The sequence below is a fragment of the Rhinolophus sinicus genome, linkage group LG01 (genome assembly GCF_036562045.2).
Source record: "Rhinolophus sinicus isolate RSC01 linkage group LG01, ASM3656204v1, whole genome shotgun sequence".
NCBI lineage: Eukaryota > Metazoa > Chordata > Mammalia > Chiroptera > Rhinolophidae > Rhinolophus > Rhinolophus sinicus.
In genome coordinates this window covers 77,484,395-77,508,419 of record NC_133751.1, presented here as the reverse complement: position 1 = coordinate 77,508,419, position 24,025 = coordinate 77,484,395, and the positions used below count along the sequence as shown (strand labels likewise).

General features: G+C 35.6%; 1 protein-coding gene across 3 annotated transcripts in view; it reads left to right on the top strand.

Moving 5' to 3' along the window:
• Window positions 1-24,025, top strand: part of ZPLD1 (zona pellucida like domain containing 1) — a 509,249-nt gene that overhangs the window by 424,489 nt on the left and 60,735 nt on the right. Inside the window, exon 1 of one of the 3 annotated variants that reach the window (XM_019742922.2) lies at window positions 20,798-20,919. The exons of the other annotated variants lie outside the window; for them this stretch is intronic. The gene's annotated coding sequence lies outside the window, so the exon portion shown is untranslated. Of the gene's footprint in view, window positions 1-20,797; window positions 20,920-24,025 lie in introns of those variants that run through there. 3 annotated transcript variants of the gene reach the window in all.

The following is a 24,025-nucleotide window of genomic DNA, read 5'->3' as shown; positions in this document are numbered from 1 at the left end:
CTTAGACTAGGAAGCATGATTTCCCAGACTGGTCTCATTTCTGCCCCAATTTGTTGTTTGACCTGGAGTGAGTCATTGTCTTCTTTGTCTGTCAGTGGTGATACTGAGTTCTCTTCTTTCGCTTTCTACTATATATGTTAAGAAGAATGCAATAATCTCTGAACTGGCCTTTTCCCTTTATATTCTACCTGCTAGAACTACCTATATCTTACCTTCCTAAAACACTGCTTGGTAGCCCCCTGCTCACAAATCCCTAGATCTTCCCCCCATGGTTTGATATCCAAGGTCCTCCCCATTTTAATCCCAAGCAATTGCTGCACAACTTCCATGTGCTAGACATTGTACCATGCACTTTGATAGTAACTCAATCTTTATACCACCATGAGCATTGATATTAATGCTCACACCCTTTTAAATATATGTATCTATAAAAATAGAACCTTTACAAACACAAGTTTGAAGACAGCTCTGTTGGATTGTTGGCTTTTACTCCTCTATGCATATTCATGCTTTTGCTACTTAGCTCTTACCTTTACACAGACAGAAGCATGTATACACACATCCACACATGTGCTCTTTTACTTAAAACTTTATATTTATGCCCCACCTGCTTTTGGAAAGGATACAAGATGGGACAATACAATTCATGAGTATAAGGACATTGTATGAGAAATAAAGTAAACAAGAACTGTGTAAAGGAAGAGGAAACAAACATTTTATCTCTAGAATGTTTCCCAAACCATTTACTTTACTACATTTGCATTGCCACCACTTATCTTGTATCCCCACTTCACTGTCACCCTTACACAATCCAAGTTCTATACAGAGGGTAGAGTGACAATTTTAACACATAAGCCATGGCATCTTGTAAAAATGTTTTATTGGTTCCCATTATAATTAGATACAATGTGACTCTACCATGACCTTCAGGGCTGTATACGATCTGTTTCATGTATAGATCTCAATCTCCATCTCTTCCTCTTCCTCATCTACCTCACCTTAGTCATTGGTAGCCTTGATAAAGTAGTACATCACGCCCAGGATGTTTTGCTTTTGTTGTCACCTAACCTGGCATGTTCTAACCACAGATCTTCATGTGAATATCTCCTTTTAATCATTCAGTTATCAGCTCCTAGTTTGCTAGTTCCAGGTCAGCGTTAAATAGATATACACTATCCCTTTTTAATGGCTGCGTGGTATTTATCATTAAGGATGCAAGTTAATTCAGTTAGCCTATCTTCTGACAATAGGCATTTAGATTCTTCCCAGTGTTTTGCAATTACAAAAATGAAAAAAAAAGCTGCAATATGAAAGATCACATACACGTATCAATGCACTCAATGGAGATTATTTATAAGAATAATTGTCTAAATTGGAACAACTAGATCAAAGGGTAGGGGAAGATTATTTTTGAAAGATTTTTCCAAGCCAGAGAGTTTAATTTTATTTAATTTTATTTTTCCTGACTTTATTTAGGTAAAATTAACAAATAAAAATTGTATATATTTAAGGTATACTATGTGATGGTTCAATATATGTACGAATACATATTGTGAAATAATTACCTCAATCAAGTTAAGTAACACAAACATCACCCCATCACTTCACATAGCTTCACATAGTCCTTGGTTTTTTGTTTCTTTTCTTTTCTTTCTTTCTTTCTTTTTTTTTTTTTTTTTTTGGTGTAAATGCTTAAGATCTATTCTCTTAACAAATTTCAAGTACACAGAATACTATTATATTGTATTAATTATAGTTACTATGTACCTTTGACTAACATCTCCACATTTTTCCCACCCTTCAGCCCTTGGTAACCACTATTCTACTCAGAGGGATTAATTTTAAAGCATCATTTAGTGAAGGACATTTTAGAGGCTAAGCTCAGGTGTCACCAAATGCAGCTTTATAAAGCTCTAACTTGATCCAAAGATAGAGCTTCGAAAGTCTTCAGCAGTGGATTTCTTTAATAATTTTCCTTGATGTGCACTTTTCTCAGCAGGTTTTTAGATATGAATTTTTTTTTTCTTGCAAAAGAAAAATGTTTCCTGTATTCCCTTGTGAACTAAAGGATGAGTCACCGGCTTAGTGGTACCAGAATGAAAACAAGAGTTGACCTCCTGCTATGCAGGCTGGAAAACCTAAGCTGTAGCTTTGCCTTGATGGAGGGTCCCAAGCCTCTGTATGGGGGTGAGCTTTACCAAATATCCACCCTGTGCCTTCTCCATGGTCAGAAGGGCTAGCACTAATGTCACCTCCTCCAGAAGTTTCCCTTGACTATCCCCAAAAATGCTCTTTCCCTTAACTTCACGCCTTCCACACTTACTAGCTGCACTATTTACTTGGTCTGAAAAATATGCTAGACTTTAGTCTTTACCATTTATCTTTTTTACATGTCTTCCTTCCCTCACTTGGATTATGTGATTGCTGCACCCCCTCTCTTATTTCCAAACCTAATTTAGCAACTGACACACTCAGATATGAAAAAATAAAATGATCACACCACTGACTGTCCATTACAACTAATAGGATCTGGACCTCTCACCACTCTTTGAACCAGTGTCCCTTTGGCCTATGATATTCCAGCAGGAGGCTACTGACCCTGAGCAGGAGCTGATCTCAGGTGTGGACTATTTTTCTTTCATATGACTTCCAGACCAATGTGGGCCTCTGCTCTTGGCTTCATTAGCTGTTTTCTAACCAACTAAATCCATGACTAAACATTTTTAGGGCAAAATTTCTATAACAGCTCATTGTTAAGCTGACGCTAAGAAGAAAACAAACTATAGCCCTGAAGGAAAAAGCATCAAAAAGTTGCCAGTGAGAGAAAATTGGGGTTATGTGGTCAGGCTGCCTGCCTTGTCAGCTACAGTGCGCTTCCTCTGTAATGAGCTATGCAGTGAGATATATATATATATATATATATATATATATATATATATATATATATATCAAAAGACTGCTGAAATCAAATTTCTAGATGCAGTCATTATTGATGTTTTCATGTTCTGGCACAGTAACATTTGACAGGCTTGCACAATTTTGTGCTTTTGCTGCTGCAAAGCTAAGTGTCTTAACAGTTGTGTATGAAGTGCGTACAATGCAAGGAAGCTTTTGTTCTGGTCTCTTCTGAATATTTTGCATGTTATGGGTACTCCATCCATTTGATGGACAGGTTGTCTTCATAAGATGCTTTAAAAGGCTAGCTACTTCTTTTGGCCTCTTGCTAGATTGTGTCTAGTGCCCTTTGAAATGAGAGGTTAGGCACTTAGGTACAGTGAGTCATGACAGGATCCAAACCAACTAATTTTGCCTAAATTTTAATTTGTTAAATTGGACCTTTGACCTGATAATTATTGGCTTAACTACTCTTTGTTATGGAAGGAAAACCACTGAGTAAGAATACTTAGTACTGATTTGGCACTGCCCTTCGTTTGTTTGTGAGTGTTTAGGATTATTTGAGTTATCATGCTGTTGCTACTCAAATATTTGACACGTAAGCTGTAGTAAAGGGGAGACAAAATGTAATTATTCAGGTAATTTAGACTACACAAACGTTTTTGTCTCATTTTTGGTTTCAAAGTTTAGATTTTTTGAAACCAGTTTTAACCAAAGTCAAACTGAATAAACTAAGGTTATCCCCGTAATAAATGTGTTGTAGGCAAAGGTAAACATTTCCTATAGATTTGACTACTTCTCTTAACAGCTCTTAAGCCATTAGTCCTTTTTAGAAGTAAAGGTATTATATGTAATTTTTTCAAGCCTCAATATATTGCAGCATTTCTTTCCTACAATATCTCCATAAATGCCTTCTGGAACGTTAATTTTGAAATCTTTGCAAATGCTCTTTTTTTTGCTTAAGTATTTTATTGCTTTTCTTTATTTCTGTCTGAGGCTTATTATAAGATACTTTTATTCATTTAAATATGTCTCTTCTACCATTCATTCATTCATCCATTCATTCCGTACACATTTATTGAGCACTAATCCTTTCTTGTATAATATAAAAACTTGCCTGCTTATAAAGCAATCTTATCTTTTCTTGGGATGGTAACAATGTGTGACCGTCAAAAAACATTTCTAGGAAGACTGTAGTATCTATATATTGGTACTTTAAATGGGATGCTGCGTGATTGTACAAAAACTGAGAATTCCTAATCTGGGGATGTTGGAAATAGTAGAATAATAAAGGCTAAGTCATAGTGAAAGGACTTTGATAAGTCCAGATGTGCTCAGTCAGGTGTAAAGAGATACATATAGCATTGCAGACAAACAAAACCTAACTCTGCAGCATTGTTCATTTGGTGTCCCTGACTTTCTGAGGCAATAGAATAATATTTGATGATTATGAGCCAGCTTTTTAAGTGCCCCATTTTTATTCAAGCAAAGACCCAGAAATTAAAAATGTCAAGCTATTTCCTTCAGGTTGGGTTGTGTAAAGGTGATGTCTTCAGCCTTCATTGTTAAATGTCAAATATGTGAGTGGATTTTAATCATGATCCTAATACTGATATAAGGTGTGGCTGTGGGTTGGTGATAAAACTGGAACAATTAGTATTTTTTCCTTTTATAGTGACAAATTTCAAACACACACAAAATAAATAGAATAGTATGATGAACCCCTATGTGCCATCACCCGGTTGAAAATATTATCATTATTCAGCTATTCTTGTCTTATCTTTGTTTCCACTGACTCCCCATGCCAACTCAATTATTATTATTAATTTTACCTTTCTTTTTGTGAGATATAAATTAAAGACATTGAAATGCACAAATTTTAGCTGTACAGTTTTCACAAATAAGTACACCCTTGTAATCCCACCTATATCATGATCAGCAGTGGGATTTATATTTATTATTGTGGATGCTGTAAATTCTGCAGTATTCATGTGGAAGAGAGGGAAATTCTTCCTCCGTCTACTCCTTAATGCTCAGGCCTGGTGGCTGGGTCTTATCTATAGGCTTAAATGACATTAGATAGATGAGCTTTTGCTTCCAAGCTAATAGCTTTTTAATATCCTTCTCAACTATTCACTCTAAAATATCCTCTTTGTGTGTCTTTCTTTAAGGTACAAGGAAGTGGAGATAGTTGTCATGAATTGGAGGAGGGAGAAGCAGAGGAAAAAACCTCCAAGTCCCAAGTTAATTCTCAGGGTTTTTCCTTTTCTAGAAAACTGGTGGGAATTAAAGTCAAATGAACTTTTACCTAAGTGAGAAAATATTTGCTTTTTCTTTCTTTTTGTTTTATTAAATTTATTGGGGCGACAATGGTTAGTAAAATTGCGTAATTTTCATGTGTACATTTCTATAATACATCACCTATATAATGCATTGTATGTTCACCACCCAGAGTCAGATCTCCTTCCATCACCATATATTTGACCCCCTTACCCTCGTCTCCCAACCCCCACCCCCCTTACTCTCTGGTAACCACTAAACTATTGTCTGTGAGTTTTTGTTTCTTTGTTTGTCTTGTTCCTTTGTTGCTTTCAGTTTTATATTCCACATATCAGTGCAATCATATGGTTCTTGACTTTTTCTGTCTAACTTATTTCACTTAGCATGATAATCTCAAGGTCCATCCATGATGTCGCAAATGGCAGTATTTCATTTTTTCTTATAGCTGAGTAGCATTGGTTTTTCCTTTGATCTCTAGTAGCTCATTTTTAAGCTATAACTTAGCAGCTTCATCATACCCTTAGATTTCTAAAACCTCTTAATAAATCAGGCAATTGATAAAATTCTAGTTTATCCTGGTGTGTCGTAGTTGTGGTTGTTGAAGTTGCATCCGTGTAGTTGAGTACAGGGTGGGGCATAGACTCTCTGGTGCATATTAGAGCTGTGCGCTGCAGATAGTGTGGCTAACAGAGATTCTGCTCTGCCTATTTTCTCCTTCTGGCTTTGCTCAGCCCAATCAGTTCAAAACACAGGTCACTTCTGATGAATAAGCCCTTAATTCTGTATATTAGAGATATTTTTTAAATGAACTCGGAATTCTTCACTTGTTAAGATATTGTTACTTACTCCTAGTCAGTGGCTATTTTCAAGGCTGATCATCATAATTCTGTAGAAAACTTCCTGTATTCCTCTGTCACTCTTGAATAATCAAAATCCAGAGCTTCAGTAAGGGTGTTCCTCATTTACAAGGTTAATTCTTCCAATAATGATGTCTATACGCTCACACACATTTCAAAGCTGAGGATTTATTGCATAGGGCACAAACTCATTGAATATGCAGTGTAGATAACCTTATTAAATGAGAAGATACACATTACTGTTTTGTTGGGTCAGAAGGGTAAATGCAACTACGAAATGAGGTATTTACCACTAAGTAGTCCAACTGATTTATTTTCCTGCATCTTTTTCATTTTGAGCTTTTGCAGCACAATCTGCCTGGGTACTCTGCCCTCACCTAGGTATTTATTTAGAAATTCTATCCAGTGTCATAGTGTGCAAATGGGTAGAACTCCCTCAGCCAAGTGGTCTTCTGAGATGCAGGTTACATTTTATCTAATAGAAAATGCCATATCAATACTGTAATATCCTCAGGGGGCCTTCACCAGCCGGTGGTGATGTTGGGTACTTAGTCTGTTGGAAGTCTCTGCTTTCTCTTTGTCAAATGAAAAGGTTGTGCTACATAATTTAAGATTCCTTCCATCTCTAAAATTCTCTACTCCACATCTCTTTTGTTTTAAAATTATTTTAATTCTCATTAATTATGTAATACTTATTAATGATGATCAACTGTACCCTCACTTTGAAAATACTAGAAGAGAGTCTCAGAAATGTAAATCTGTGAGGGAATCTGAGAAAACCATGTGGTTTCTTAACATCCTTATGTTGCCTTTAAAATTAATGTGGTCAGGTGCGGTTGTCATGGAGTTGTATACCGTGGATCTCCTTTCAAGAAAGAACCTGCCTTTCAATTGCAAAGAATGCAGTTAATGACCACCTCTAGCTGCAGCACCTCAGAAACCATATCAAGGGTTTAATCTGGCCAGTCTTCCCATGCAGTCCTCTGCACCCTGTCTGGCCATTACTGCCCAGTGTGGGACTTCCTCAATGGGTCATTTTTGCACTGGAACTCCCCATCAGATTACCTGAGACGTTTTCAGGCTTGCAGCACTCTGAGGCTTTCTTTGTCCATTTCTGTTTTCTCCTCCTCTCCTTTCATGAGTGTTGGATCTGTGTTGTGTCTGAAAGCTTTTCCTGCTCACCTGTGCTTCCTTCTCTTTTGTCTTTCACAGTCACTGTCTGATTGTTATCCCCTCCCTGCCCTAGTGGACCTCTTATACTCCTATACTCTCAGCGTCTGCCTCATTGAGTAGCTGAACTGACACATCAGGGGATCCATGCCAGGCTAGAAGTAAACAAAAAAAAAAGATATATTAAAAGATACTTTTTAGGTTTATTTGAAATGGGACTTTTTGGTGGCATTTCCTCTATTTTTTCTATTTTCTCTCATGGGATTGAACAACTTTGAAACTGGTTAGGAGCTTAGAGACCTTAATTTCAACAGTTTCATTTTTGACAGATGAAGAATGAGGGATATATGAAGTGACTTGTCCAAGGTCATACTTGGATTAATTAGTAACATGGCATTTTAGATTCTGTTTCATTGACAAGGTGGTCAAGACAGAAGACTAGCATCTCAGACCAGGCTTCTTACACTCACAATTCATTGAAACTCATGGAACTCTTTAAATGCACATCCCCAGCTTAATCCATAAGTGGCAGATAGGTCCTTTGTGGTGGTGTCTCTTGTAGTCAGAGATAAGAGCCACTCATAGCGGAGAGGATATTTGAGCATCTTTTCTAAGCTGCTCTCAGTCTAAACCTGACAAGTCAAAGAGGTCTCTCAAACACACCTGCTTTCACTGGGGTGACTAGAAACGAACATTAGCATTTGTATCGGGTTTTAGGGAAGTGCTGTACCTTCTACTGTTGGTGTACTACAGGAATTTGTGATACAGTACGTAGGAACATACATTTCTGTAGCAAGAGCAATATGTGTGCAGGTGAGGGCAACGATGTACAGAGCAATGACAGACGGAAAAGCTTAGGGTTCTCTGCACAGATCACATCAGCACAGAGACCCAGAAGCAACCAAACCAGCCCATAGATGATGGGAACAGATGAGGCAGGTTAAGTCAGAGCCAGGGCCTGGGCAGAGAGACTGTTACTATTTCTGCCTTAGGGAAGACCAGGTCTCTGGTGTGTGACCAGGGCAATCACACAGGGCACGATGCTTAGGGCTTGATACAATATGGTCATCTGGAAATTCTGGATAATTTTATCTTTAAATTTGTATTTTGTAGTTAAAGTCATCCTAGTAGGATGATGGAGACTGTACTAGGGTCTGAAGCCTCTAATCACATGTGGTCCTGCCTCATATCACCTTCCTACCTCCCCTGGTAGGGTGCTCAGCCACCTGCTCCCCTGCCTCTATGCAGTGACTTCTGCTATCCTCTGCTCCCAGTGGTGGCTAAGGAATGGGTATGAGAGGGCACTTGTGAGGGTCTGTACTTGCCCAGCAGGTATTCTCATTCCCAGGTGACCATGGATTTAAAAGCAAATAAAAATCACCCTGACATGTTAAGAGACTGCAGAAGAATGGAAAAAGCATTTTCCTTACCTTTTGAACGGGGTGTGTGTGTGGGGGGGTGTCCATATTTTCATTTCATACTGAGCTCTGAAAATTATGTATCCAGCATTCACCTCAGGCTTTCATAAACATCTCTCTGCAAGGATTAAGAATTTGCAAAAGCATCACTCTCAACATTGCTTTGTATACTGTATTCTATATAAAGTATATAATGAATAGTTTATATATAATGTATAACATAGTGCTAGTTATGGTGTGTATTGTTCCCAATCTTATTTCTTTGTTCTGTAGATTTAGAAACTTGATTTTATCTTTCTCTGTAGTTATTAGCCTCCAGAAGATTGAATCATGTCTACCAATCTACAAGATCTTCATGAATTAATTTGTTTTGACTTGATAAATGGAACAAAATACTGATGTTGGGAAACCAACACTTTTTTTTTTTTTTTTTTTACAGAAGAGATGTCTATTTGGGAAATCAGACAATTTTAAGAAAACTCACATAAAAAGGATTTAGATGATCTTTAGAAACAATGCTAATATATTGGTATGTGCCCTTTGTTATTATAGAAATACATATAACTGCCGAGAGGGCTAGAAGCTCATACCTGACAATCTGTTCTATGGAGCATGGTAGAGACACAACTGCACAATATTTAATTCTCAACTCTTATTTACCCAGATTTTACACTTCTGAAAGACTTGGGTGTTACAACTGTATGCTGTCCAATCGTACAGCTTATCTTTTCTCAGCTATATCTACTCGGTATCCTCCCCATGGGATTTCAGCCTATACACTGTTATTGATCATTGCAACACATTTGTAAGTAATCTTTTAGGACAAATACCTTTCTCTTTCGTTGATCAAATATGTTGGTTATGGTTAGCTTTGCTTTCAGAAGTTTACATTTATTTACCTCCTCCTCAAATTCTAGGTAATTTTGACTAGATTTTTATAATAGAACTTTAAAAACTCTGCTACATTCAGCAGTTCCTAAAGAATAAATGATTTTTACTATAAACCATAGTTTAAAATGTTTAAAGTTAAAAGAGAATGGATAGTTAATTCTAGCCCCTCTAATCTATCACCATAATTTAGAGCCTGTCTTTCTCTTTGAGTGAGATCTTTAAGAAGTACATTTTCCAAATATTTATGGTGTCGACGTATTCATTTTATTTCTACAATGAGGTCATCAGCTCAAACAAATTGTGCAAATATCATCAGAAGTGCTCAATATCAACTCCACCAAAATGAAAATTACCGTTTTATGAAGATATTTTTCAATATCTAAGTCAGTGATGCTTAACAAGTCTACTCTGCAGGTTCTGTGAAGTGAAATGCCATTAAGATATAGTCCTCCTCACATTTAAATTGTTGTTGGTACTCATATAATAGAGATGGAGAATGACTAAAGTACAGTCCTTGAAAGTTTTCCAGTCAACATATGACGTGGAGTGCTGAGGATTTAATTGTGTTCTTGGTCAGAACTTTGGGAAATACTAAAACTGCTTTTGAGAAAAGTTTTGGTCCTGCCCAACTCAATTGCTCTGCAGCTGGGCAGGAATACAGATAAATTGTTCAATATTTGTATAAAAATATAAATCTTTTTAACTATACAACTAGTAGCTAAGACATAAAAAAATCAGTTCATTAAAAAAATAAAATGCCATTATTTCAGGCATTTACAAAAACTGTAATTTTCATATATATATATATGAAATATATATATATATATACACACACATTACATATACTATTTTTTCTGAGGCCACCTGAGAAAACAATAATTTTTCTAAAATTTATAATTCCCCCTCTGCTTTCAGCCAAATCAGTAGAAAACTATATAATCCAGTTCCCTCAAAAATTGTCTTTTCAGGTATTGATTCATTTATTCATTCGTCACTAGAGCTCTGTTAGGCCGTCCTTATAAACAGAGCAAAGACTCTGAACTCATGAGTGATGTGGTACCCAGTATCAGAAAATGATAGAACTATAAAAAATAAAGGAGGTGTTAGGTTTTTAATACTATATTTATTAATGTTATCCTGAATGCCAACATGAGGTTTCTGGGGCAGAGCAGATTTATTATTTATTTATAGCAAATAAAGAGCTTATTCCCTTGTACTACAATGTCCTCCTTCTGGGGCCATACGATGAGAGCCAGATGTCACTCTACATGTACTGTGTCTTCATTGTAGGTGAGTAACCTACCCTCCCTGCACATAAAAAACAACAATGAATCTGGACATATATGCAGAATAGAAAGGCAGCTGTCTTCCCTCCCCTTTTGAGAGAGTTTCCTTGGAAACGTAATAGGAAGGATCCTGGGTCCTCACCTTTTAGAATGTTTCCATGGTCTTGGATCTCATCTTCCCTTAAAATGTAAACGCATACCTCTGGATACGGAAGTCTCTCTGGAGTTCACATTATTTATTTTGTCACGTATTACCTTCTAAGGATTGTGTTTTAGTCCAGGTTCTAAGTTTCAGTAAAAATTTCTCAGAAAGCCCTAACTTTGCAGAAACAAAAAATATTTCCTCTATAGGCTCTTAAAGGGGTTATGGGACAGAGTGCTTGATGGGGTCTTTAGAGAAAGGCAAGAAGGGACCAGGCCTGTGAAAATCAGTAGAAATGGAACATCTGCCATAAAGACCTTATGGTGAGAATAAACTTGGAATGTTTCAATAGCCAAAATAAAGCCAATGTGCCTGGAATACAATGAAGAGGAGAGGAGAAGACATCCTCAGAGTGGTAGAGTAGCGAGATTATGCCAGGCTTTACAGAACATGGCAAGGGTTTGGATTTTATTCTAAGTGTGATGGGAAGGCATGGAAGGGTTTTTGAGCGAGGGGGAAACAGGGAGAACCATGAGGAAGCTACTGCAATGGTCTCAGTTGAAAAACAAAAGAGGAGTTTTAGACTATGGTATTAGTAGTAAATGTGGATAGAAGTATTGTACTCAATCAATAATTTCTTTATTATTCCCCCGTTCACCGAATGTATTGAGTACCTACTATGTACTATGCAGATATGGGCAAAGTTCTAGGGACATGATTGATTGAAAGATTGACACGATCTCTTGTCTTCCTGAAATTTATGATTCAATGAGGGACAGAAAATATTTGGCTTGGGATTGTAAGATATGCCATAACAACGAGAAGCACCGAAATCAGAGTGGAGCTGAGATACACAAAGGAAGTCTCAGTTAAAGCTGAATTCAGCTGTATGTCACAGGAGCTCAGTTAAAGGGCTTTATTTTATTTTTATTTTTAATTGTATTTAATTTTGTATTTTTCATGTAACATAGAGTTTGGAGAAAGACAGCAGTCCTGAGTTGTTATGGTGACACGATGACACCGAGGTCCCAGATTCCCAGAATACCAATAGATTCAGTGTTGTCTCCTTAGTGCTAGTTTGTTCACCTCATATTTACAAAAAAGCTATTACCCTCTTGACATCACTTTTCAATTCTAGGAAGGAAGAAAGAACAAGGTGAAGAGCGCAAGATATATTGAGTAGGTTTGCCCAGTTTTTCAGGAAGACAATAACACTCTGAAAAGCCCAAACTCTACTGCTACTTACAGCTCTTTGCCCAGAACTGGGTCATGGCCCATCATCACATCTATGGCAGTATGGAAAGCTCAGTATTTTTAAACAGAAACATTACCCACTAAATTCATTTGTGTTTAATTAGAAAGAGAGGTGGAGTGAATAGATATTAGGAGGGCAATTAAAAATGACTGGCACAGGGATGATTTCTGAAGAAAGTGAGAGCTAAGACAAAATAAATAAAAATTCTCAGAAGACCATTGAGAGATTAACAAGAAAGAAAAATTCCCATCACTTAACCTTTCTTCTCAACTCTTTTTTTTTTGTAAGAGCAGTGATAAGAAACAATATAAAAAAGACTGTCTGTATTCTTCATTTTCTGTGAAGTTGCTATTGAAGATATTGTTCATATTTTAGTCAATGCTCCTTTATAGACTGTTAAACTGAATTCCTCTTTCACTGTCCTTTAAATTTTTTTTATAATAGTTTTATTATATCAGTTCCTATTACTTACAATATCCCTTGAATCAATTTAGAAGTGGGTGGAAACCACTTACTTCAACTACTTCAGCTATGAAAATAAATAAACAAATATAATAATATAGTAAGCATTTGGTCTTTAAAAGGCTTCCTTTACCAAATATCCAGTACAATGGACCTTGGGTTAGTCAATAAACAGAATACATGGCTATTAACAGACCCTCACTTATTACTGGCCAGAAGATTACCCTTATAACACAGGAATTATACAAAAAAAAAAAAATGAATTTTAAAACATGCTAAACTATCAAAGATATTCATCTTATCCATTAATTTCAGATTACATGGAGTATTTGCTTTTTGGCCCCTCTTAATCTTTCTAGTTTGCATTTCTTAAAACTGGAGGAGAGCTCACTTCCTTTTCAAAGAAGGGAAATAACTTAGGATAAATATCTGTAAATAACTCTTGCCTATGGAATTTCCACGTCTTGCTGAAGCAGTGATTATAAACTGACTCTACCAAAGTTGTTTGTTCCAGCAATTCCCCTTCTTCATTTCAAGGTGAGAGCTCAATGGTGGGTCCAGGTCCAATAAGTTTTTATAAAGAACCTTGCATGATCACGTGGTTTAAATGTGGCTATTCAGCAGTCGCATGCCTCAGTGAGCTCAGGAGACACTGGACAATACTTAGGACACGAAATCACTACCAAGATGGCACTAGGCAAGCTTTACACAAGTTTAAAACCATCTATTGGATTTTACACAAAATATTCTTGGGAATTCATTGTATCTGTATAAAACTCATTTTCCAGCTGACTGATTATATTCATAAAAGTAATAGTTTTAGTGTTTTCTCTCCTATTTAATTTCATGTTTGATAATTTGGTGAGTCCCCCACTGAGTGTGAGTTATGTTTCCTTTTTCATTTTGACTGTATATAGATATGATTGAACATGAGTGTGTGGAACCATTCCCACAGTCTGGCTTTTGGCATTTATAGACTGAGCATTTATTGGTGCATCCCCCACCCTGAGGACATTTTGCTTTTTATATTCAAATGTTAAGTAAATATTTGCTTGAATTGGAGTTGAGAATCACTATTGAGCAAATGCATGTATTTCTTCACTTTTGTCTTTATGTTACTTTACAGATTATTATTTAGATTATATTAATTTTCACTTCACATTCTTCATTTAAACCTGAAGTTCAGAACAGCACAGAAGAAGTTTCCAAAAGATAAAGAGATGCTCAAATGTGTGTATGTTCCTTTTAATATAACAGATTGCTAGCCACTCCAATATTTCATCCACACACGCACAAACAATGTCATTATATCACTCACTCCATTTCTAAAGCCTGTTATGCTCCTGATGGTACAAATGAAGTGAACTTTCAGCAACCTAACACTGGACTTCAGAAATGGTGAAATCAGAAAGCCACTTAGAGTTTAATCCCCTCTCTATGAAGAGTTCTTTTTGGTGAAACATAAGAGTTGCTGTTTGGCATCTAGCAGTGCATAGGAAACTGTTGAGTGGAAATTGGCCCAGGTATCCAAGTCCTGAATGGATTCCTTGTTCATGAATGGCTTGCTACACATGCCTGTGCTCAGAAAGAGAGTAGAGGGGACAGGAAGGGTTGTCAGATAAGAATACCAATAGATTTCTGTGCCATTTCAAAATGTAATAACGTTCACGTTCCAAAATATTTATTGGGCAAAATGGAAAGAATTATTTAGCCTAATAATTGTTTGTAAAACATGGTTAACACATGTTTATATAAACTTCCAAAGGGCATCAGACCATATGAAAGAATTGTATATGTTTGCACAATACTTTTTCAGGGTCCTTAATATATCCGTCTGTGTTCATTGTAGGGAAGAAATACATTGGGTTCAAATAACACAAGGTTTGCTTTACATAGACAAAGTATTTCACTGAGGGATGAAAAGATTGGAGCTAGGGGAAAATTGGATTCTACTTCTCCAAAGCTACTAAGATTATGTAAAAGTCTTTGCTCAGCAGAATTAGCAGATGGTCTAAATCCCCCTTGGGATACAAAGGCTCAATTCAATACTGATTTGGGATTATTCATTCAAAAGTCCGTGTTTCCCCAAAAATAAGCCTAGCTGGACAATCAGCTCTAATGCATCTTTTGGAGCAAAAATTAATATAAGACCTGGTCTTGTTTTACTATAACATAATACATATGATATAATATGATATGATATGACATAATATAATATAATACCGGGTCTTATATTAATTTTTGCTCCAAAGACTCATTAGCGCTGATTGTCCAGATAGGTCTTATTTTTGGGGAAACAGGATTTGGTCTCCTGAGAATTTAATAAGCTCAGTAAGAATAAACTGTCATTCAATTTGACTATTATAATTTGTTTAGTAGAATTCAAGAGTTATTAAGGTAGCTTGTTATGCTTGGGAAAAATAGTAACAGCACTCCAACACTCACATTGGCTATGGCTGGTATAAACCATTTGCTTAGAAAGTCAAGTAAATCTGGCTTCAAAACTCAGCTTGATAAAGCAAGTAGGATTCTAACCTCTGTATATGAGATACACCTGGGTAGACAGTGAATACTTGAGAGACCTGGATTAGACTCCAAAATAATCATTCAGCCAAAAATAATGAGTTGACTTCAATAAGATAAAGTTTATTGTAAATAAATATGAATTCCTTCTTTTCAAGTGCAGACAAATGAAAACTAAAAAGAAAACAAATTTGTAAAGTTATAGGATAGGGCAGATGGAGTTTAACCACAATATGTATAAAATAAGCTTGCTGTTTTAGTTGGGGTTCTCCAAAGAAATATTGTTCTGGTTAATGTTGGCTACATGAGTGTGGTTAGAAGATAGAAACATTTTTTTTTAAAATCATGATGGAGGAAAATTGATTAATATTATTCCATTTATGAAGAAAACTTAAGGGTATGAATACTTTTCCATATACATTGCATTTTCATCCATAACTCATATGCGTCTGTAGCTCAAAGCTATAAGTTTTAAAAAAACTAGAAAACATTAATTTTGTTCTTTATCTCTTATCCTCTGTTTTGCTAGGGTAATGCCACCAAATACCTTCCTGAATGTGTCAAAAAGTCACTATGATATGATCAATCTACTTTGAAATAATTATATTTAAACCAATATCAAGATGGTACATTTGGACTTACCATTTTTACCGTCAAAGTGTTGTACTTTTTAATCTGATAAAAATAAATACATGAAACTGTGATGTTGGGCCTCACGGGCATTCAGTATAATGGATGTGTAAATGGGCATAGGAAATTCACACTGATATTTGGAAAATACCACGACTGTCTAATTGGGCAGTACTGCCCCCAGAGAACAAGATCTTAGCAGGAAACAATCTCATTTTTCTCTAGTAAGAAAACACTACTTACTTTTCAGACTTCTATGCAAGGTAGCAAAACTTTTAGTTCAAAGGTTTAATCCAGTCTAATATGTACAAATGATTTAAAAACATAAAACAGTATATAAAACTTGGGTTGTTGCAAAATAAAGAACCTTAATCTGCCCTTTTCTTAAAAAACTGGAATTTCTGGCAATGTTGCATAATGTATTCCTGCATGGTAATGATTTCCCGAAAGAATGTCATCACTGCTGCGGTTAGACAAGCTTGGTGCTTTCTAATTGGACATGGTTCCAGCTGTTCACTCATGCGCCCATGTGCCCATGTGCCCATTCACCACCCGGCTCATATTACTTTTTGATGTTACCTTTCAGCCCTTGGAGGCCTTGAAGTTTGTTTCCTGTTCTAGAAAAGAGGTGATGCTCAATTTAAATAAGGAATTCAGAACCAAATCCCACCATTCTAGAAAGCGTATTTGAAACTATATTGCAGTAGCCTGAGTTTTTGGCTTAGAAATTTCTTAGAATCCTTTGTTTTACAAGGAATAGGCCTGTCTTGCTATGACAATAGATATATCATTAGAACAATTTTTCCTACCATTATCCAGTTTGTGGCTTTCAACAAAGATTTGCTGGAAATACAAACCACAATTTCAATGCTTTTATTGGTAAAGGGCTGTACTGGTGAACTGATACAGTAATTGTACTTTTATAACCATCAGCACTCCAATTACAATTATTTTAAATTTAATGCGTTTGACTAGGGATTTCCAGAAATGAGTGTGCTTAAGTAATCCAAGAAACAAGAAAATGCCTTATAAATCTAGGGATGATTTAAAAGGTGTCTTAAAATTATTCAATATCAGATACCTAGTAAAGCTAGTTCCTGGAATTGATCATCTGTAACTTAATAACTACAAGAAATTATAGGACTATAAATACTGTAATAACCATGAATTCTCATCAAAAGCAACTAGAATGTATCAATAAATCTTGAGTGTAAGGGGAAATCTCTAAAAATACCTGCAAAAAACAAAGGCCTAAAAATCATGTGATACATGAGCAACAACATATCAGTATTTCCACTGATGGTCTTAAAGTAATAAATTCAACATTCCTTTAACAACATTTCCCCTTTTTGTGGTACAGTAATACCTTCAATACAATAAAATGTTAGCATTATATCTTCTTGCTAACTTCAACTAATGATTTATGCTGATCAAAAAGCAAGGCTAATTTATTTATTTTGTAGGCTCTTGAAATTAGAAATATTTGGTTAAATTACTTGTTGAGCTAGGAAATCGATTGTACTTATGCATAAAGCTTGTTTGGGCCCTCTTTCAAGTGTGGCTGAATCGGTTTCTATAATTTGTCTATAATGCTGTGTGGCCTGAAATCCCATTAGGACAGAGAGCCAATTCATTTGTGTATAAGAGTACATGGGCTACAACTGATTTTATAAGTACCTGAAAAACCTATAGCTCTCCCACACTTCAGTTCTGCAGTAAGAAAGCTGTTAGGCTGTTTCTATGATATAGCCACACGCTACTGAAAATGAAAAATAAAGTAAGTTGGTGAGGGAAGATATATGAGGCCAAAAACTATTTTCTGGCTGCTGGATTAATTAATTACATCAATCAAAAAATGTATATATATAGTGAGTTTCTTTATATCATTGAGTTCAGGTCCATTTTAAAACAAAAAAAGGAAATCAGGGAGGCTGAACATTTGGATGGTGCAAACTTCATCAAGCATGGAGGTTTAGAGGTAGAACATTTTTATATTTATTTTATAATACCATTTTTAGCATGAAGCTAGAACTTTGTTTTAATAGAAAACTATACTAAAACTGGTCTTACCTACCTCTTCCTTTAACTTTGAGAGAAAACTATTTCCCCACTTCCAAACTGTAAGAAAAAGTTATATACATCTTCTGTAACCCCTTACTGTCTTCATTCATTTATTTATTCAAAATATTATTGTATGCCTCATTATGTCAGGTATTCTTCTGGGTACTAGGGCGGCATTAAGGAGTAAGAACCCACAGAGGGGATTATATTCAGGAGTGTGTCAGAAAGGAGAGACCTATAAATAAGTAAATTATGAAGTGCATTAGAAAATGATAAGCACTATAAAACTGGATGAGATGGAATCATCCAGGAAGTAATTCAGTATCAGATGCCTAGTACATAGCAAGGTGAAGAGGGCAAAGACTGAGCTCTGGAGGCAGTTCCCTCACCGAAAGGCAACTACACAGACTACAGTGGAAACCAAACTTTTTTCCTTACCACTTACACAAACTGCTGGTAAATGTCTATTTTATCATTCTAGGTTTGACTCTAAAAGCAAATAAGTAAATAAATAAATAAATAAACCGAACCTCCATGTTCCACATTGAAAAGATACTCATATTGAATGACAGAAAGGATGTAACTCTCCAGAAAGTGAGATCCTCAAGTACTGACTCATTAACTATGCTTCATTATGCCCTTCCCCACCTCCCACCAGGAGGGCTTTTTACTTTCATTTTCTAGCTGGAACAATTAGGTCATTGAGGGTTTAGTTATACAGTTTTTAAAAGAAGTGGGATATGAACCATCTAGTTTGAAGAAGCAGTTACCAGTCAGGGTGTCTTCCTGCTCTAAATTCAGCCTTCTTTAGGAGCTGAGGGGCATGGGTCACCTTTCCTCCTATTATGAAGCATTAAGTCCTTTTCTGGACAGGATAACTGCTCAGATTTCCACTTCTGGTGCTATCAGATAGTGATGAATATTTTATATGGCTAAAATTATTCCCTGATACAAGCATCTGCTGCATGTACCACACTAATCAAATATTCAGCCGTCACACAGCCTGTAAGACAAGAAATCCCCTAATAAAGGGCTCAGCATTTTCAGAAAACGTTTCAGTAAAATTTTCTCTTAGAAGTTTGTACAACATTACTGTTCACTACACTTTAAAAGTAAAATAGTAACAAATAATGTCAGTTACTTTATCTCAACTATTTTATCTTTTCCTTGCTAAAAGCCTCAAATGGAATTACTGTCTTTTTAGCTAACCAACTTGTAGAGTGTGTGGGTAGTGGTATTCAATATTTATGAAATGCTCATTTTCGCGTAGGATAGAAGCTACTGATCTTTTCTATAAATGAAAGAATTTATTAATTGCTACTTGAAGCTGTTAAATTTTCATTTTAACTTTTAAAATTGTAGAGGACATGGCAGTCATGCTTTGAAAGTAAAACCTGAAACATTGCTTGAAAACATCTAGCTCAAAAGCTTCATTATAGAGTAAAACAGCCTATAGTGAATGGAAAATCTGCAGTTCCTGTCAACATAAGGTAGTTAGTAAGACCTAAAATAGGTTTCCTGGTATTGTTTTTGTATTTTATTTTTAATAAGAGTTGTTAACCACAAAAATACAAGGAAATTTATATTAATGGTATTCAAAAGAATTGGTAGACTCATGTCTCTCATATTTACTCATGAGTAGAATGGTATTATAAATATGCTTGTTTATGGAGCTGACATGTCTCTGAAAAACGTGAACCTGGATTTGTTTGGTGTAGAAAGCACCAAAGTTCCTCAACACTAAACCGGAGATCAAAAGCAATGTGAATAGCCTCTGGCTATTATTTTTTTTAGTAGTTACATTAGCTTTAAATTCATTTACCCTTTAGGGAAAGAGTTTGATTCAGGGGATTGACTAGAAATCTTAAAAGGCTGAACTCTTGTATTTTTATCTCTATTCTCAATAGCCATAATCACAGAAGCAATTGAAAATGTAAATGTTGTTAAAGTATCCTGAGCCAATTAAATAAAATAAAATTTTATAAAGGTATATTCCAGTGGTATTACTAATAAAAGAATGTGCTTTTGCAGGATGGCCACTATTATTAAACAGTCGATGGAGTAATATAAATCTACACAATGTGCTTCAATCTTCTACGTGGCCATCCCTAAGCACCACAGTACATAAGGTAAAGCTTTACTAGGGTCAGAGCATGTCACAATTTTTTCCTGTGGTGCCTGAATCCCAGCTTCCCACTTTTCTTCCCAATGAGAAATTATAATCGCTATTGGAGCAGAATTCTTGGATGATGTCCAAATTGGGATGAAGGCTCCAAAGGCTAGTGGAGTGAGAGTTGTTTGGAGACCCCTAAACAAAAGCTAAGCTTATGAAACAGATTCAATGTTTAGCTCATTCTTCACAATTGGGTCCTGTCGTTTTTTTTTGCAATGACAGCCTCTTAGTCATTATTATCCCAATCAAACCAGTTTCCACGATGATATTCCATATCCCATTTTCATCACTACATGAAATGTCGTATTGAAAGGATCAGGTGTCTTTCACGAAGCACAACAGGACAATGATAACCATGCAGATTAACACCTGATCCACTCTCAGACCTTGTTTCTTACTTTATGATTTTTTTTCTAGACCAGCAGGCTTTCCCTCATCAGGCTGACGATGACTCACTTCACACATACCACTCAAGACTTCTGTACAGTATAAAATAGGAGATCAAAAGCAGGGAGGAAAAAAAGGAATAAGCGAATGAAATGAAAATTGAAAGAAATGTAGTTGGAAGGAAACAAAGGTCTGTAAAAGATGAGCTCAAGTTTCATGTTGGTGATGATTAGTCTTGCAAAACCTCTGAGACCTGTGGAAGCATTTGCCTGTATAAATCCAGTTTTTTCTTTCCTTTCCTTTCTTTCTTTCTTGTCTTTTTTTTTTTTTTTTTTTTTAAGACTTCTCATAATGAGCAACTATTCTCTCATTTGAAGGGTTGAGTCTTTTCTGAAAACGTTTGGTAAGGCCAGGCATTTGAACACTCATTCACATGCAGCAGAACCAGGCACATGGAGGACAGCTGACTCCACAGAACCAGATCTTTGGGTAAGTGCTCAGCACTGAAGCCACTCACAGTGACTGCAAATGCTCTCTTTTTAGTAAGCACAGAAAACTCATTTTAATTTAATCGTGTTTTTATAACACAAGGCAACGTCCAGTAAAACTCTTCCGGTGGTGTGGTTCCAGTGATGGGTAAAGGTTGAGCTGGAAAGGTTCTTAAATATAGCAAAAGGAAGAGAAAAGCATCTTCCCATATTTGGGCATAGAAAGGTAGAAGCAGAATTTTGTTTTGTGAATTGTAGTACATTCCAAATATTTTGATTAGATTAGGAGAAAGGAGAGACTCTTTTTTGGGCTTCCAATTTGAGGTTAGAGTTGAAGTCAAAAGTTGTGCAGGAGTTGCCACACTGATGCATTTCCAACTTAAGTCCTGTTCACAGTCCACTGCCAGTCGACTACAGCCCCTACATGTCGTATTAATGGAGGCAAACAGATAATTTGTATTTGAGATTTCTTATCAGGGTTCCATGATGCCTGAAAAGCTGGCTGAATATGGCAGGCATCATCTCTAATTACAAAGATGATATGACAATTGAAAATAATGGTCTGATCTTCTTTTAAATGAAAATTATTTTAATGATTAGATAGTTAGAATTGACATGGAATCTCACATAACCTGTGAGAAGTTATTCATGATTTAGTGGAAAGATTGTGATTTCCATTTCTTGGGTGATTTCTAAGGCTCCTTCCATTCCAAGACTGCCTTTGGTAAAGCCAGATAATTTGGATGCTAAGGAAGAGACCTCACTTCTCAGGTTCATGTATTTGAGATATTCATCTTTTTGATTCTCAGGAGAATGACATTATTTGTTTTGCTACTCTGAATTGCCTCTCATAATTTATTTTAGGGGCTGAAAAAAAAACAATTCTAAACTGTCGGTAGCAACAACAAAGAGATTGAATTTAGTTAAAACCTAGTATTTCTTTTAATAAATAATAGAAAATATCTCTTTATTATTTCATTTTTCAGTCACTTTCTTTATGTTATGAGACACATATCAGAACTATTATTTGAACCATTGCTCCTAGTGATACATTTTTAATGTCTCTAAATGATTTTTGAGTTTTCTTCACTGACTATTACAACACCCAGCTAAATATAAAAATTTAGAAATATGCTGTATGTACTTTCATTTTAAAGATTTTTAGAAACATTCTCACATATAATATAGTCATCATTACTGTTAATAGCCACATAATATAGTAGCAAGATCATACTAGATATCACAGCAAATTCTACGTTCCTTTCAAGACACTTAAAGCTTCCCCACTATTTCTTTAAAGAAAGGCCTAAAATAATGATGCAGAAGTAATAAACAACTGAATTTTCTGCTAAGAAATCTTATTTTAAAGGTAACTTTTCAACCATGAGCAGATGCTCAGACTATAATCTATTTAGTTATGGCATTATACAGTAAATTACTGATTTACATTTTTGTAGCTTTTGCATTAGCTTGAATGGCAGTAAGTTCATTAGTAGAGAATAATAATCTTTTGTATCATTTAAATACCTATTAGCAATGTTTGTTTGCAAGGAATTCAATTTTTTGGTTAATTTACCCAATTCCCCCCCTCCCTTTTTTCCCCTGTATTTAAGCTGGACTATAAATTGGGTCAAGACTGAATTAAACTTCATATGGTTTGCTGTCTTTATTATAAAATGGTGTAGTTTGGAAGCCAGACATAACAGCTTTACCAAGACATGATAAAGTAAACATTAGGCTGAGTTTTACAGATTCAGAGTCATTGCTGATTGTTCTTAGATGTATAAGTTGATTTCAAGTGGGGAATTATAGGAATTCCAGACTCTCGATACTTCAATGATGAGGTGAAGGAAAGTACATCTTAAAAAAGTAACTGATTGATGTGGGTAGTTCAATAATACTTTTCAAATATTAAATGAACATCATGGCAAATATTTAACTGCTAATGACTAATGGCCTTTACTAAGGCTTACAGAAAAATATATTGATGAGAAAATAATAAAATGATATTAGCTGGAAGAAATACCCTTAGAAATATATTGGGTCCTTCCCCCAGATTTACGTGTTGTGTGTGTGTGTATAGTCATACACTAATTGTTTAAAGCAGGTTCGGCAAACTTATCTACAAAGAACCAGACAGTAAATATTTCAGTCCTTGTGGGCTCTGTCATGTAGCTCAAAAGCAGCCATAGAAAATACATACACAAGTGAGCATAGCTGTGTTCCAATAAAATTTCAATTGTGGGCACTGAAATTTGAGTTTCATATAATTTTTGCTTTTCATGAAATGTTATTCTTCTTTTGACTTTTTTCAACCATTTAAAAATGTGAAAACTGCTTTTGTTGATACTCCATACAAAAATAGGTGATAGGTAGAATTCAGCCTCCAGGCCATGGTTTACTGACCTCTGGTTTATAGCATCAATTTTCAAGAACTCACAAGGAGATATACTAACACCTCAAGAAATTAAAAAACTATATATATATATGGAATTTTTTAAGTGACAAAAATATTTAGAAAGTATAGAGCTAAGTTTTGGAAAAAGTTACTAAACCTCAAGAACAGGAAAGTTAAAGTCACATTAATATGACCATTTTGTTATTTCTATTGTTATATATGTGAGAAATCCAGATGCTAGATATGAAAGAGATTTGTAGTTTGGTTAAAAGGTATTTGAGGCCAAATGAAAATGTCAATGGCTTTGTTTGTAAAGTTAAGGTACTCTACAAAATGAGATTAATTTGACACTTTGGATAACATTATAGTTATCTTTTTCCCAATTATTATGTATGGATGTGAATCTTGTACCATAAAGAAGACTGATAGGAAAAAAAAAAGGGTTGATTTGAAATACAGGATTGGAGGAAAGCTCTACAGATACCCTGGGCTGTGAGAATGGTGAACGAGTGGATCTTAGAGCAAATTAAGCATGAAACATTGCTGCAGGCAAAAATGACAAAACTGAAGCTGTCCTAATTTGGACACATCATGAGAAGGCAGGGTTCTTCAGAAAAGACAATAATGCTGGGAAAAATAGAAAGCACAAGGAAAAGAGAAAGACCAAATATGAGATGGATTGACTCCATGAAAGAAGCCATAGGCATGA